This window comes from Pteropus medius, unplaced genomic scaffold (genome assembly GCF_902729225.1).
Source record: "Pteropus medius unplaced genomic scaffold, Ma_sr-lr_union100, whole genome shotgun sequence".
NCBI classification, from domain to species: Eukaryota; Metazoa; Chordata; class Mammalia; order Chiroptera; family Pteropodidae; genus Pteropus; species Pteropus medius.
The window spans coordinates 7367671-7380696 of NW_024352783.1; positions in this window are offsets into that span (position 1 = coordinate 7367671).

Consider the following 13026-nt stretch of genomic DNA (forward strand, 5'->3'; position numbering starts at 1 on the left):
GGGCCACTGTACTTTATACAGGCAGCTGCACACAAACCTGGAATTCATTGTGAAACTTGTCCCAAAGATGTCCATGGAATATGAAGGAATTCCCATCAGCTATAGCAGAAAACCTGTTTCCTATGAAGTCAGACAGCTGTTGGGTTTCTAAGAGACGAAACAAACTACTGGCATCGTGATGCTTTGCCTCATGGTAGTACTTCTGGTTTCCACCAGGCCATAAGGAATTCTCATTGCTTATTCCAGGACAGCTTGTTCCCCGAAAACAAATATCCTTCCTAGGGGTCTCCCCACCCACTAGTACACCATGTCCATAAAGAACAAGAACTAAACAGGTGCTCACAAACATTGCCTTGTGTTAGATAAGGAATTTGAAAATCTGATTTCTCACAGCAATTTCTTAGGAGTCAGGACCAAATTACTCAGAAGTTTAGTTCTTTGCAAACAAGCTAGTATGGGTTTGAGTTTTATATCGAGTGAAGTGAAAAGATTTAACAGAGCATGTTTTTGCATGTTACTCTGGCTGTGATGAGCATCTCCTGAGCATTAATCTCACCATGTACTCGGTAGTCTGAGGACTGGGATTAGTTATCACTCTGAAACTTCAAGTCGACACTTCCGCTAATCTGTCTCCCAATCTTGTGAACAAAAACTAGCCACACCATGAACTTCCCAAGTGACAAAGTGTGAGAAGGTTATTTCACTGTATTTCATCACTGGTTGACAGAAACTTGTGATCATTGCTCTCATCGTCTAGAGCAACGGTTCTCAATCAGGACTGATTTTGTGCCAGGGACATTCGGCAATGTCTGGAGATATTTTTGATGTCTTAACTGGGACTGAGGGAGTAGAGGAAGGGATGCTACTGGCCTCAGGTGGGATAAAGGCCAGGGATGCTGCTGAGCACCGTAGAGCACACGGGGCAGCCTCCCCCCACCGTCCCCCCACCGTCCAAAGAATTATCCATATTCTAAAATGTCAACATTGTCAAGATTAAGTGACCCTGGTCTAGAACTCGAATCCAAACACCTCAGTGCCTACCTCCTAGTCCTCTCAGAAAGTCAAACTTTTCTGCCCATCACCAAAACATTCTCCCCTTTTGCAGGGATGGTGGGGGGCAGGGGACGATGATTGGTTACAGTAAAGTGCAAGACTAGACTACATTTTCCAACCTCCTTTACAGTTTAATGTGGTCTTGTGACTAGTTCTCACCAATATATTGTGACCTGAAGTTATGTGTGCCACTACCAGCCAAGAGAATTATCTTTCCCCTTGTGCTGGCAAGATATAGAGCCACATCCAGGATCCAACCTGTGGCTCTACAATAGGAAAAAAAAAAATGAGAAGAGGCTCAAGTAACCAAACCAAAAGAAGCTGCAGGGTGGACCTGGCTACAAAGACAGCTGGAACACCCAGACTCTCTTCCTCCACCTCTTATCTCCACTATTCTAGGTATCTTGGCTTCATTGTATATACCCATCTGCAGGTATATTTGCTTTTTGCAGTTAAGCCTTTTCACACAGAAGAGAAAAGTCACCATCATCCTTAAGTTCATATTCTTATGCCTCGCCAGAGAGGAAGGGTCTTCCTTCAGTTTGAAAAGCTCTGAGAGGGACTTGGGTTGAACATTTCTTTTGTGGCTGGAGCGGGATGTGTTATCAGAAGTGAGGAATGGATACCGTTCTAACATAAACAATAGCTGTACACAGATACTATTAAATTGAACTCTCTTCACCTTCCCCTTCCACCTTCTCAGTGACCCATCGTTGTCTCCAATTCCTGCTGCTCTGAGTCAGGGAATCAGAATGTAGCCTTAGAGAACATATTACAGAATTCTTTTCCCCATGACCCCTCCCCCACCACTCCTAATGCTGCCAGCCAGGACTGTCCAAAATGTGACAGGAGAAAATTCCAACTAGGCAAGATGTGATAATTTGTAAACCATGATGGCACATGAAATCTACTATGTGACTAAAGTTGGAGATTTTTCAGCAAGATAAACTGATATCATATATCCCAGTTAATCTCGCTTCAGTTTCTACTGGCTCATCCTAGTTTATTTCATGCATAGCATTTATCATACTCTGCAATTACTTGGTTTATTGTTTGTTTATTGCTCATCTCTCCTACTAGAATGTAAGCTACTGAAAGACTAGAGTCTTTTCTGTCCTGGTCCCTTCAGTGTACCTTATGCCCAGCACAGTGCCCAGTGTGCCACTGCTCGTGACATGTGCAAGAGTGTGCATCTGGCAAAGCGCAGAGAATTCTGGGATTTTGCTGAGGGTCCACTCCACTGTTTCTCTCTGTGTGCTGATTTAAACGTCTGCAGGAACTTCTTTGAATCTACTCTTGCTTGCATTGCTCCTTGCAGAAGTCTCTAAGTCCTAGACAGCTGCTTTCTTCTCCTCACTTCTAGTGACATTTCCCACTGCTTGGTAATACCCTTTGTAGTCATTTCAGTGATAACTTGGAAGATGGAGTTTTCTGGTACAAACAGAGGACTCTAGATTAAAGAGGCAAGAACTTATATGACAGTGATCCCTCTTTAGAGATGATGCTTATTGTTTCACTCCCCAAGTTTTTCATGTATTCCATAAATATATATTTATTGGCAGGGGCTCAATTTACTTTCTTGAACCCAAAGTTCCAAGTCCTCACATTGACCCATCTGCAGAATTTACCACCACTGACTGCTCTTTCTTTTCTGGAGCTTTCTCCACATTTGGCTTCCTGGGCGCAGTTGTCCAAGCACTTACTGGTTTGCCTTCTCCCTCTTTGACATTACCTGTAGGTTCTCTTCAAAGGTTCCTCTTCCTCCTCCAGCATGTTAAATGACACAATGCCCCACGATCTGTCCTCATCCATCTTCTCATCCCCAGTGATGTCGTCCTCTCACTTGGGTTCAGTTACTTCTAAATGTGGTAGTTCTTGACTACACGTGTCTAGTTAGATCACATTCCGTGCTTTTGCAATGTGTTTCTCAAACTCAATGTCTGTAGAACAGAAGCCATTTTCTCCCCCACACTCTTGCTCCTCTAGCTTCTTCTCTTTCCCTCAGCATTTTCCTGCCCGTTATTCAACTTATAACCAAGTCTTGTAACCCAGGGGTCCCCAACCACTGGGCTGTGGACCAGCACCGGTCTGTGGCCTGTTAGGAACCGGGCCACATAGCTGGAGGTGAGCAGCAAGCGAGCGAGCAAAGCTTCATCCATATTTGCAGCTGCTCCCCAGCGCTAGCATCACCGCCTCAGCTCCACCTCAGATCATGAGGCATTAGATGCTCATAGGAGCACCAGTCTCTAGTGCCAAAAAGGTTAGGGATTGTTGCTGTAACCTACATCCTCAACGTGTCTTTACGACCCTATCTCTCCATCCTGACCACCCTTACCTTGGTTTCAGCCTGCAACATTTTTTATGTCTACTAGTGCAATCTCTGTCTCCTTGGCTCCAGTTCTTCACTCCTATTAGCTTTCTCCACACCTCTTCCCATAACACAGCACTGTCTTATCACTCTCTGACTTCAACTTTGCAATACTTCAATATCTTGAATGTAGGATTAAGCCCTAAATTTTTGTCATCTAATTCCCTTCATGGCCAGGCCCCTACCCATCATTCCAGCCTCCACTCCATTCCTTATACCCTATACTCCAAATCTATTGAACTATTTGCAGGCACCCAATGTGCCAAGCTACAGCATGCTGCTTTCTTTTTGCAGAATGCTTCCCCTTAGTCAATCTAGAAAATGCCAGCCATCTTTAATATCCATGTCACTGGGATGCCTCTTCAGGACACTTTTCCTCCTCTGTGACTCACCGTACCCCACCCTGTGTTTATCTCCCACAGGCCCTATAACATTGTACTTCATTTATTTGATTACAAATTTATATTCTCTGCCAGACTATAAATTTCATGATACATAGTAGGCTTTCAGTATATGCTCCATGAGTGAATATTACAAACAGATAAACTCCATGAAAAGGAAGGGGCTTTGTTGTTTTGTACACTGCTATAGCCTCAGAGACTAAAATAATGCCTGCTACATAGCAGATACTCACCAAATATTTGTTGAATCTGTGAGTGGATACAAATTAAAATATACACACCAATATATATCATATACACGTATTCTACAGACCAACTTTCCAGGAGTCTACGAATCTATGGAATTTTTCTTCAAAGAAAGCCCAAGGAGACATCACCACTTCTCCTTCCCCTCAACAGCCAGATACCAGTCGAGCAGCCGTCAGCTTCCTCCTGGGCCTCCCAATGACTCACAGGAGAGCTTTCTTAAGGACGAGTGGGAGGAGATGATGGTTGACAAAAATAACCACATATACTTGAAGCATCATCAAGCCTCCGTCTGTGGAGTGAACAACAAGGGTGAATCCAAAGGTTTCTCCCAGGCAGGGCAAAGCAAGTATCCATCCTTCTAGCACCAGTGGCTATCAAACACTTAGGTGGTCAGAGAGTAAGACAAACAGGGTAAATGAAGTAAAATAACCACTGATCTTAAACAGTCAGCTACTAGTATTAATATGTGAACATTCTTTGTAGATTGTGAAGGAAACACACTTAGGAGGAGTGATTATTAAACATCATTAAGCTGATAATTCCCTCTGTGTGTCTTTTCTATTCTTTACAAAGGGCTTTCCTGTAGTACTTTATCTCATTCGATGATCATATCAATGAGGAGAGAAGGGCAATTTTACAGATGAAGACAAAGGCTCAGAGAGAATCAGTGACTTGCTTAGAGCAAGAGTCTCAAAGTGGTCCAAGGACCAGCAGCATCAGCATAATCTGGGAATTCATTAGACATGCAAATTCTGGCCCCACCCAGATCTACTGAATCAGAAACTAGGATGAGGCCCGGTAATGTGTTGTAACAAGCTCTCCAGGTGCCCAAGTTTGAGAACCACTGACTTAGAATAACACAAGTAGCAAATTACAGACCATGGGACAACCAAGAATGTCCTAAGGTGTTATCCTTTATTGAGTTATTTGCATGCTAATAGCTAAGAGTTTCCTGCTCCTACTTTTCCATGAAGCCTGACACAGACCATTTCCAGCTACATCTCCAAACTCTCTCCACCACACTCTTCCTCCCACTGGCCTCCTCTGTTCCTTAGACATGCCAAGCTCATTTCTGCCCTGGGAGCTTTGCACATACTGTTTCCTCTTCCTGGAATGCCATCCATCCTGGCTTGATTCTTTTGACATTTGGTCTTGGGACAAGTATCAACTCTTCAGAGAGATCTTTTTAGGGCACCTCTATGACTCTGTTCGGTCCCTCTATTTATTCCCATTGTTTGTTCACTAGAAAGTAAACTCCTTGAGGGCAAGGCTCTGTCTTTCTTACTACAATCATGTCTCTAGAGCCTACACAGTACTTAACACATGGTAGAAACCCCACAAACATTTGTTGAATAAATAAACCACAAACTAGAAGCAACTCAGAAGAAGGAAAAGGCAGCTTCCTCCATTCCTTACTCCTCTGAGAATGGCCAGTCTAGGCTTTCCTTTGGGGAGAGGGGGCGGGAAAGGCAGGTAACTGTTTCTTTGACTATCAGGGTACCTGATGGAAGGTCCCATGCAGGACTTTGTTCCCAAGGATAAGCATAAGAATTAAGCTGTCGTGACCACAGGTAGTGAGGGGAGGAAGGCTGATTTTAGATGGGAACAGCAGAGTGGCGGGACCCAAGGAAAGATGTGGCTTCCCTCAGACTAGGAAGAGGACAGCTCTTTTTTTCTATTTTTAATTTGTAAGAGAAAAGAAACACAACGTGAAATCTGCCTTATTCACAAATTTTTAAGTGTACAGTACAGTGTTGTTAGTATACATACATTGCTGTGCAGCAAAACTCTAGAACTTTTTCAGGACTGAAATTCTAATGCTCATTAAACATCAACTCCTCACTTTCCTCTCTCCCTAGCCCCTGGAAACCACCATTCTACTTTCTGTCTCTGTGAATTTGACTGTGTTAGATAACTCATACAAGTGGAATTATATAGTATTTGTCTTTTTGTGACTTGCTTATTTCCCTTAGCATAATGGCCTCAGTGTTCATTCCTATTGTAGTATATGACAGGATTTCTTTCTATTTTTAAAGCTGAGTAATATTCCATTGTATATATATACCACATTTTCTATATCCATTCATCTGTTAATGGGCACTTGGGTTGTTTCCACCTTTTGGCTATTGTGAATAATGACACTATGAACATGGGAGTGCAAATATTTCTTTAAGATCTTATTTTCAATTCTTTCTGATAAATACCCTGAAGTGGGATTGCTGGATAATATGGTAATTCTATTTTTTAATTTTTTGAGGAATTTTCATGCTGTTTTCTATAGCGGCTGCATCATTTTACATACCTACCAATAGTGCACAAGAGTTCCAATTTCTCTACATCCTCACCAACATTTGTTATTTTCTGGGAGTTGTTTGTGTTTGTTTGTTTGTTTGTTTTTTGGATGGCCATCCTAACAGGTGTGAGGTGAAAGCTCATGGTTTTGATGTGCATTTCTCTGACGATTAGTGATGCTGAGCTTCTTTACATATACCTATTGGTCATTTGTATGTCTTCTTTGGAGAAATGTCTATTCAAGTCCTTTGAAAGGACAGTTCTTTTTTGGAGGGAAGTTTTACAAAAGGCATACACTTCTTGGTGTCTCATTTACATGGAGTACTCTAAGTGGAAGGGGTAGCTAATGGTTGCCCAAGGAGGGAAGAATCTAGGTAACTTTCCTGGGGGCCCTACACACAATCCTGGTGCTTAGGCTTGACATATAGTAAGGTGGGGGTACAAATACCTGTTCAAGTTCCTGCTTTCAATTCTTTGGGACATATACATAGAAGTGGAATTGCTGGATCATGTGGTAATTCTATTTTTAATTTTTTGAGAAACCACTACACTGTTTTTTCATAATGACTGTACCATTTTACATTTCCATCAACTATGCACAAGTATTCCAATTTTTCCGCATCCTCACCAACAGCCATTATTTTCTGTTTTTGTTTTTGATAGTTGCCATCCTAATGGGCATGAAATGGTATCTCATTGTGGTTTTCATTTGCATTTTCCTAATGATTAGTGATGTTGAGCAACTTCTCAGTGGCCATTCAGATATCTTCTTTGGAGAAATGTCTACTCAAATCCTTTGCCCATTTTTTAATCAGGTTTTTCGTTTTTGTGGCTATTAAGCTTTCTTTCTGACTTTGGATTCTGCCATTTATAAAGTAGTATATGTCAGATATTGTGTAAAGCCAATAACACACAATCTCACTTTATCCTCACAACAACCTTGAAATGCAGGTACAATCAGTATTTGCATTTTACAGGAGAGGCACCAAGGCCCAGAGAGGTTAAACCAACTGCCTGTGTTCACACAGCTGGTCCAGGCCTGTGTGATCCCAAGCTCTGTTTCATAGTTTATAACCCCCAAGCTCTCACCACCTCTCACCACTATAGCACGTTGATAGGGAGGCTGAGATGGAGCCCTCTCACAAGTCACATGGGTCTCTCCCCTAAAGCACAGCATACTATGAAGGACTCTAGGTTGAGAATTAGTAGCCTGGGTTCTGCTGGTCTCAGCCTTGCTCTAATTGTCTGGGAAGCTTCCAGCACAGTCATCCCATTGCACTTGGCTGCGACAGCATTGAGAGTCAAGGGAGATTACAGATGGGAAAGTCCTTTGAAAAGTCATATCAGAAAGAAGTGAAGCACTGTAAGGATTCAAAAGGCTGGTGCATGAGTCATGCCTGCACACTTGGCACCTCAGAACCTGGGACTGTCTCCTGGCCAGTGGCTCACAGTCTATAGTAGCAGCAGTTTTGCTTTCTTGTGTCTTTCCTCAAACACCCATGGGTACCCAGCAGAGAGGGTGGGAGAAGTTGCAGCCCGCTGCTGGCCTCTTGGGGGGACTGGCCTCCACTGCCCAGTGGCGTTCAGGAGACTGAGCTGTTTTCTGTTATGTGGCTCTTATACCCATCCATGGAAAATGCAAGAGCACAACTGTCACAGGCAGAACAACGGTCTCCCAAAGATGTTGACATCCTAACCCCAGGACCCCTGAATATGTCTCCTTACATGTGTTGACAAAAGAAAGTCTAAACCTATAGAAAAATATTGAGTTTATTTGAGTCAAAAGTGAGGACCAGCTGGAAGCAAAATCTCAATGGATTGAGAAAATGCTCCAGAGAATGACAGTTTTGCAATTACTTTTATACATTTAGAATCAGTGGAGAAAACATGGAGGATTACATGAAATCCTTTGGTGGTAGATTAAGGCGGGGAGAAAGCAAAGAGAGAAAATCTCCAGAACTGGATAAAAAGTAAAATGGAGAAATACATACTTTCTTTACATTGGTGGGTACAGGATAGTTAACATTTAACATTTTTAGTAAATAGAAATGGCATGCGGGTAGCAATGAGGAGTTTCCTGGTCATTGTGCTCCGGGGTCTGCAGTTATGTGTCTGGAAAAGAAAATTACTCTGACATTTCGAAGGTATGTTATCCTAGATGCATAAGAACAATGGGCAGGGCCCACTTAAGGTAAAGATTAACCTTTTACTAAGGAAGCTATAGGCCTGGGACTTGCTACCCACCATGACCTGCCCAGTTAAGAATTTGTGATAAGATCATGCTGTGTGGTTACTTCCAGTCACTGAGCTTGTCAAGTCTGCTATTTAGCCCCTTCTTTGTGCACACATGGCAAAATGGACATTGCAGGTATGATTAAGTTAGGGATCTTGAGGTGGGGAGCTGTGATATTGTGATTTATATTTGGTCTTAGTCCACAATCCCTGGCTCACAGCTCTGAGGCCTCTCGGAATTTCCTACATGTCGAGAGGGAGAAAGGGTGTCTTTTGTTATCTTAACAATGTGACTTTTGTACCTCACCTACAGATGGAGGCTGGTTGCCAGTGAAACAAACCAAGTGATTAGAGGGTTGGAACTTTCAGTCCCACCCCCAACCATTCTCCCAACTGGTCCCACCCCTGCCTCCCAGAGGGGAGAGGGTCTGGAGGTTGAATTAATTGCCAATGGCCAATGATCTAATCAATCATGCCTATATAATGAAGCTTCCATTAAAAAAAAAAAAAGATGGCATTCAGAGAGCTTCCATTTGGTGAACACAAGAGAAAAGAGTGGAGCCTGGAGATGGCATAGGAGCTCCTCACCCTTTCTCCATACCTTGCCCATCTGGCTGTATATCCTTTCACAATAAACTAGTGATTTAGTAACTGAGTCCTGTGAACCATTCTAACAAATTAATCGAACCCAAGGAGGGAGCTGTGGGAACCTCCAATTTATAGTCAGTCGGTCATAAGTACATGTGACACTCTAGACTTGCGGTTGGCATCCTAAATTGGAGGTGGTCATTAGGACTTTCAATCTGTGGCCAGTCAGGAGCACAGATAACCTTGGCTTGCATCTGGTGTCTGAGTATGGAGGGGAGGGGATAGGGACAGTTTTGTAGGACCAAAACCTTAACCTGTGGAATCTGATACTATTTCTGGGTAGATGGTATCAGAATTGAGTTGAATTCTCAGACACCCTGAGAATTGTTTGTTGGTATGGAGGAAACCATGCCCCGTGTGGGAGATTGGGTCTCAGAACACCAATTTAGGAGATTATCCTGGAATATCTGTGAGGAACCAAAGTAATTACGAGGGTCCTTATAAGAGGGAGGCAGGAGGGTTGGAGAGAAAGAAGAGATATGACAACAAAAACAGAGGTCAGAGTGATGTGATTATTGGAAGCCACATGAACCAAAGAATGAGGGCATCCTCTAGAAGCTGGAAAAGTGAAGGAAACAGATTCTCCTCTAGAACCTTCAGAAGGAATGTGGGTCTGCCAACACCTTGATTTTACCCAGTAAGACCCATTTCAGGCTTCTGACCTCCAGAATCGTATATTAATAAAATTATGTACTTTTAAGTCCTTAAGTTTGTGGTAATTTGTTAAAACAACAATAGGAAATGAATACCCAATAGAAAATGAAAAAAAGAAGTGAACAGGCATTTAACAGAAAAGGAAATACATTGGTCAGTAAACAAAGAGAAAGTCAACATCATCAGCTGTCTTAGCCAGCTTCAGGCTGCCATAACAAAATGCCACAGACTAGGTGGCTTAGAACACTCCCATTCTAAAAGGGAAAATTAGGAAAAAAGGAAAGAGTAATCATTCCCAAGCAAGTCCAAAACCTAGTCTTTGCTATGGCAGCCTACGCTGAGTAAGACATCAGTTACAGAAAAATGCAAATTAAGGCACCAATAAAGATTCTATTTTAATTGGCAAAGTAATTGGAAAAATTAATAAGCCTATCAATAACAAGCATTGGTGAAAAGAGGATATGGATACGGTGGGGAGGATCTCTCATACAATGCTGGTAGGCAGTAATATGGTAGAAAACAATCCATCATTTAAGGTAAGCTAAACCATTCTACTCCTAGAGCCATACCAGATGTACGACAAGAACATAGAAGAATATTCATTAGAGTACTATTCTCAGTAGCAAAAGGCTAGAAACTTGAATGGCCATCAGTGGGAGAGTGGAAAAACAAACTTTTCTACAATGGACTATTATACACAGTAAAAATTAATAAACTACAGTGACATACAACAAGGGTGATTCTTATCAAAACAATATTAAGTGGAAAAAGTAGCTCCAAAAAAGTTCCATAGAGCAAGATACTCTTTTATAAAGTTAAAGACAACCAAAATAAAAAACTGATACTCTTTAGAAACACATGTATGTGCAATGCAACTATAAAAAGAATGGAAACAGAGAAAACGGGTAGGGGTTTGCATAAAACAAGACTGGGTATGCTTTGAACAGTTAAAATCTGGACCCCAGGGACATGTGGATTCACTATACTCATCTCTCCAGCTTTGCATGTATTTGAAATTTTCCATTGCAGAAACAAATTTTAAAATAATGTAAAGAGCAAGGAATGATGAACACAGGATTCAGAAGGCAGGGTGATAGGATGGGAGGGAACTCCACGATGAATGTCAGTTATTGCCAAGGGACTGGCTTAGTGAGTTCATGTGCACTTATTGCACAACTAACTACACAGCTAAATTTTTAAAAGCCATGGAGTAATGAAGAAATAATTAGAGAAGCAGAGAGAAAAAAAGCATGAAGTCAGCTTTGTACACAGTTCTCAGTGACACTAGGTAGATGGATCCCAGGATGCATCCTTCTGGTGCTTTGTTTGCAAAGAACTCTTGGAAACTAGGATGCTAGTTATCCTGCCCTTCTCAGATCCGTCTCCCTCTCAGAGGCCACATCTCTCACCTGCATGCCTGACAAAGGCCTGGGCAAAGGCATCCTAGGCCTTCCAAGATCCTGATAAGAGTTGGTCTGATGTTTGAAATGTCACATGAGTGGTCTGCTCCTACTGATGGACTTTCGGACTAAAATGTGGGGATTAACAGTCATCCCCCACACATGTTGTCATTCAGGGACCCTGACACATTTACCCTGCAGCTGAAAGAAGGCATCAGGTGTCAGAAGAACTACTGAGAGAGTAGGCTAACAGGCCTCCCAGGAAGGGGAAGGGTCTTCCTTTAAGAAAAAAAAATTAATGAAGAAACAGGGACCCCTTTGTTGCATTGTGCTTGTGTTCAGTGATCCTTCAGGGTTCTTTCAGTGATGCTTAAAATTCCACTGAGCCCAGAAATGGTTCTGTCTCCTTTGCAACTTTAATGAGCCCTCAGGAGACAAAAACTATTACTCCCTTCCTCCCCATGCCCCAGCTCTTCCAGATCTTTTCAAATTGTGGTTCCCAAAACAGACCCCAGACTGGAAGCTTCAGGATCCCTGGAAACTTCAGAAATACAAATACCACTGACTTACTGAATTATAAACTTGGAGGGTGGCACCCAACATATGTTTTAACATGCCCTTCAGGGGACTCTGATGCCTGCTCAAGTTTGAGAACCACTAGTTGAAGTACATTTATCCCACCCCAGGACTCCTTACGGCTTCACCACCTTTCCTGACAATATTCCACAGGTCATCGCTTCCATGACCTACTGTTGCCTATTTGCCCTAAGAAACCCCAACAGGGGCCATTCCAATCCTCTCCATACTCCAACTCTTCCAGATCTTTTAAATTATGGTCCCCAGGACAGATCCCATACTGGCAGCTTCTTGGTTCTGATTCTGGAACTGCCAGGAGCTGCTGCAGCAAACTCCTTGGAAAAAGGATGCCTCAGAGCTCCTTGTGTCCAGCTTCAGCAATAGGATGTCCACACGCCCATCCTGCCTGACCTCTCCTGTATCTGTCCCAGACTGCTCCCTCTCCCATTCCTCTTAGCTGTGGTCCTAGTGTCACCTCTCTCAACAAGCCCATGCCCTGCCTTCGCCCCTGACATTTTAGCAGGTAGCTTTCTACATCATTGGGGGAAAAAAAAAATTAAAAAGAAAAAAAGACTACCAGGCAAGAACTCTTCCAATTTTTCTTCCACCTGCAAATTTATTTGCATCTTTCCTCCTCCTTTCCGAATCAGTGCCAGAGTCTACCTGAGGCTTGTCTCAGGCTCATCACTTCCAGCTAGGTTCTGGGTCACCTTCCACCTCATCAGGGACCTCAGACCCCCCAGCATTCCTGTCCCATGCAGCTCCCTGCCTGTGTCCTCTTCCCATACTGAAAGACAAACAGTAACTATATGACAACATTTTCAAACAAAAGTGTTTAAAAAATATGTTGAGCATCTGTAGTCTCTAAAGCAGTGCAGACTTGGTTTTGAACTCCAGCTCTCCAATTACTATCAAGGAGGCATTGGCCAAATTCTTTACTGTTTCTAAACGTCAGGTTTTTCCTCTGTAAAAAGGGCTATCGTAACATTTTTTATATAATCATTAAGAAAAGGAATAAATATTATCAATGTAAAGCCTATTGCAGCAATAAGAGCTTGACATATTGGATAAAAATATTTATTGTTTGATCCATATATTCAATATTTTGATTTAAACATTTATATAATCTGAATGATCTTCAAGTTCCATTAGG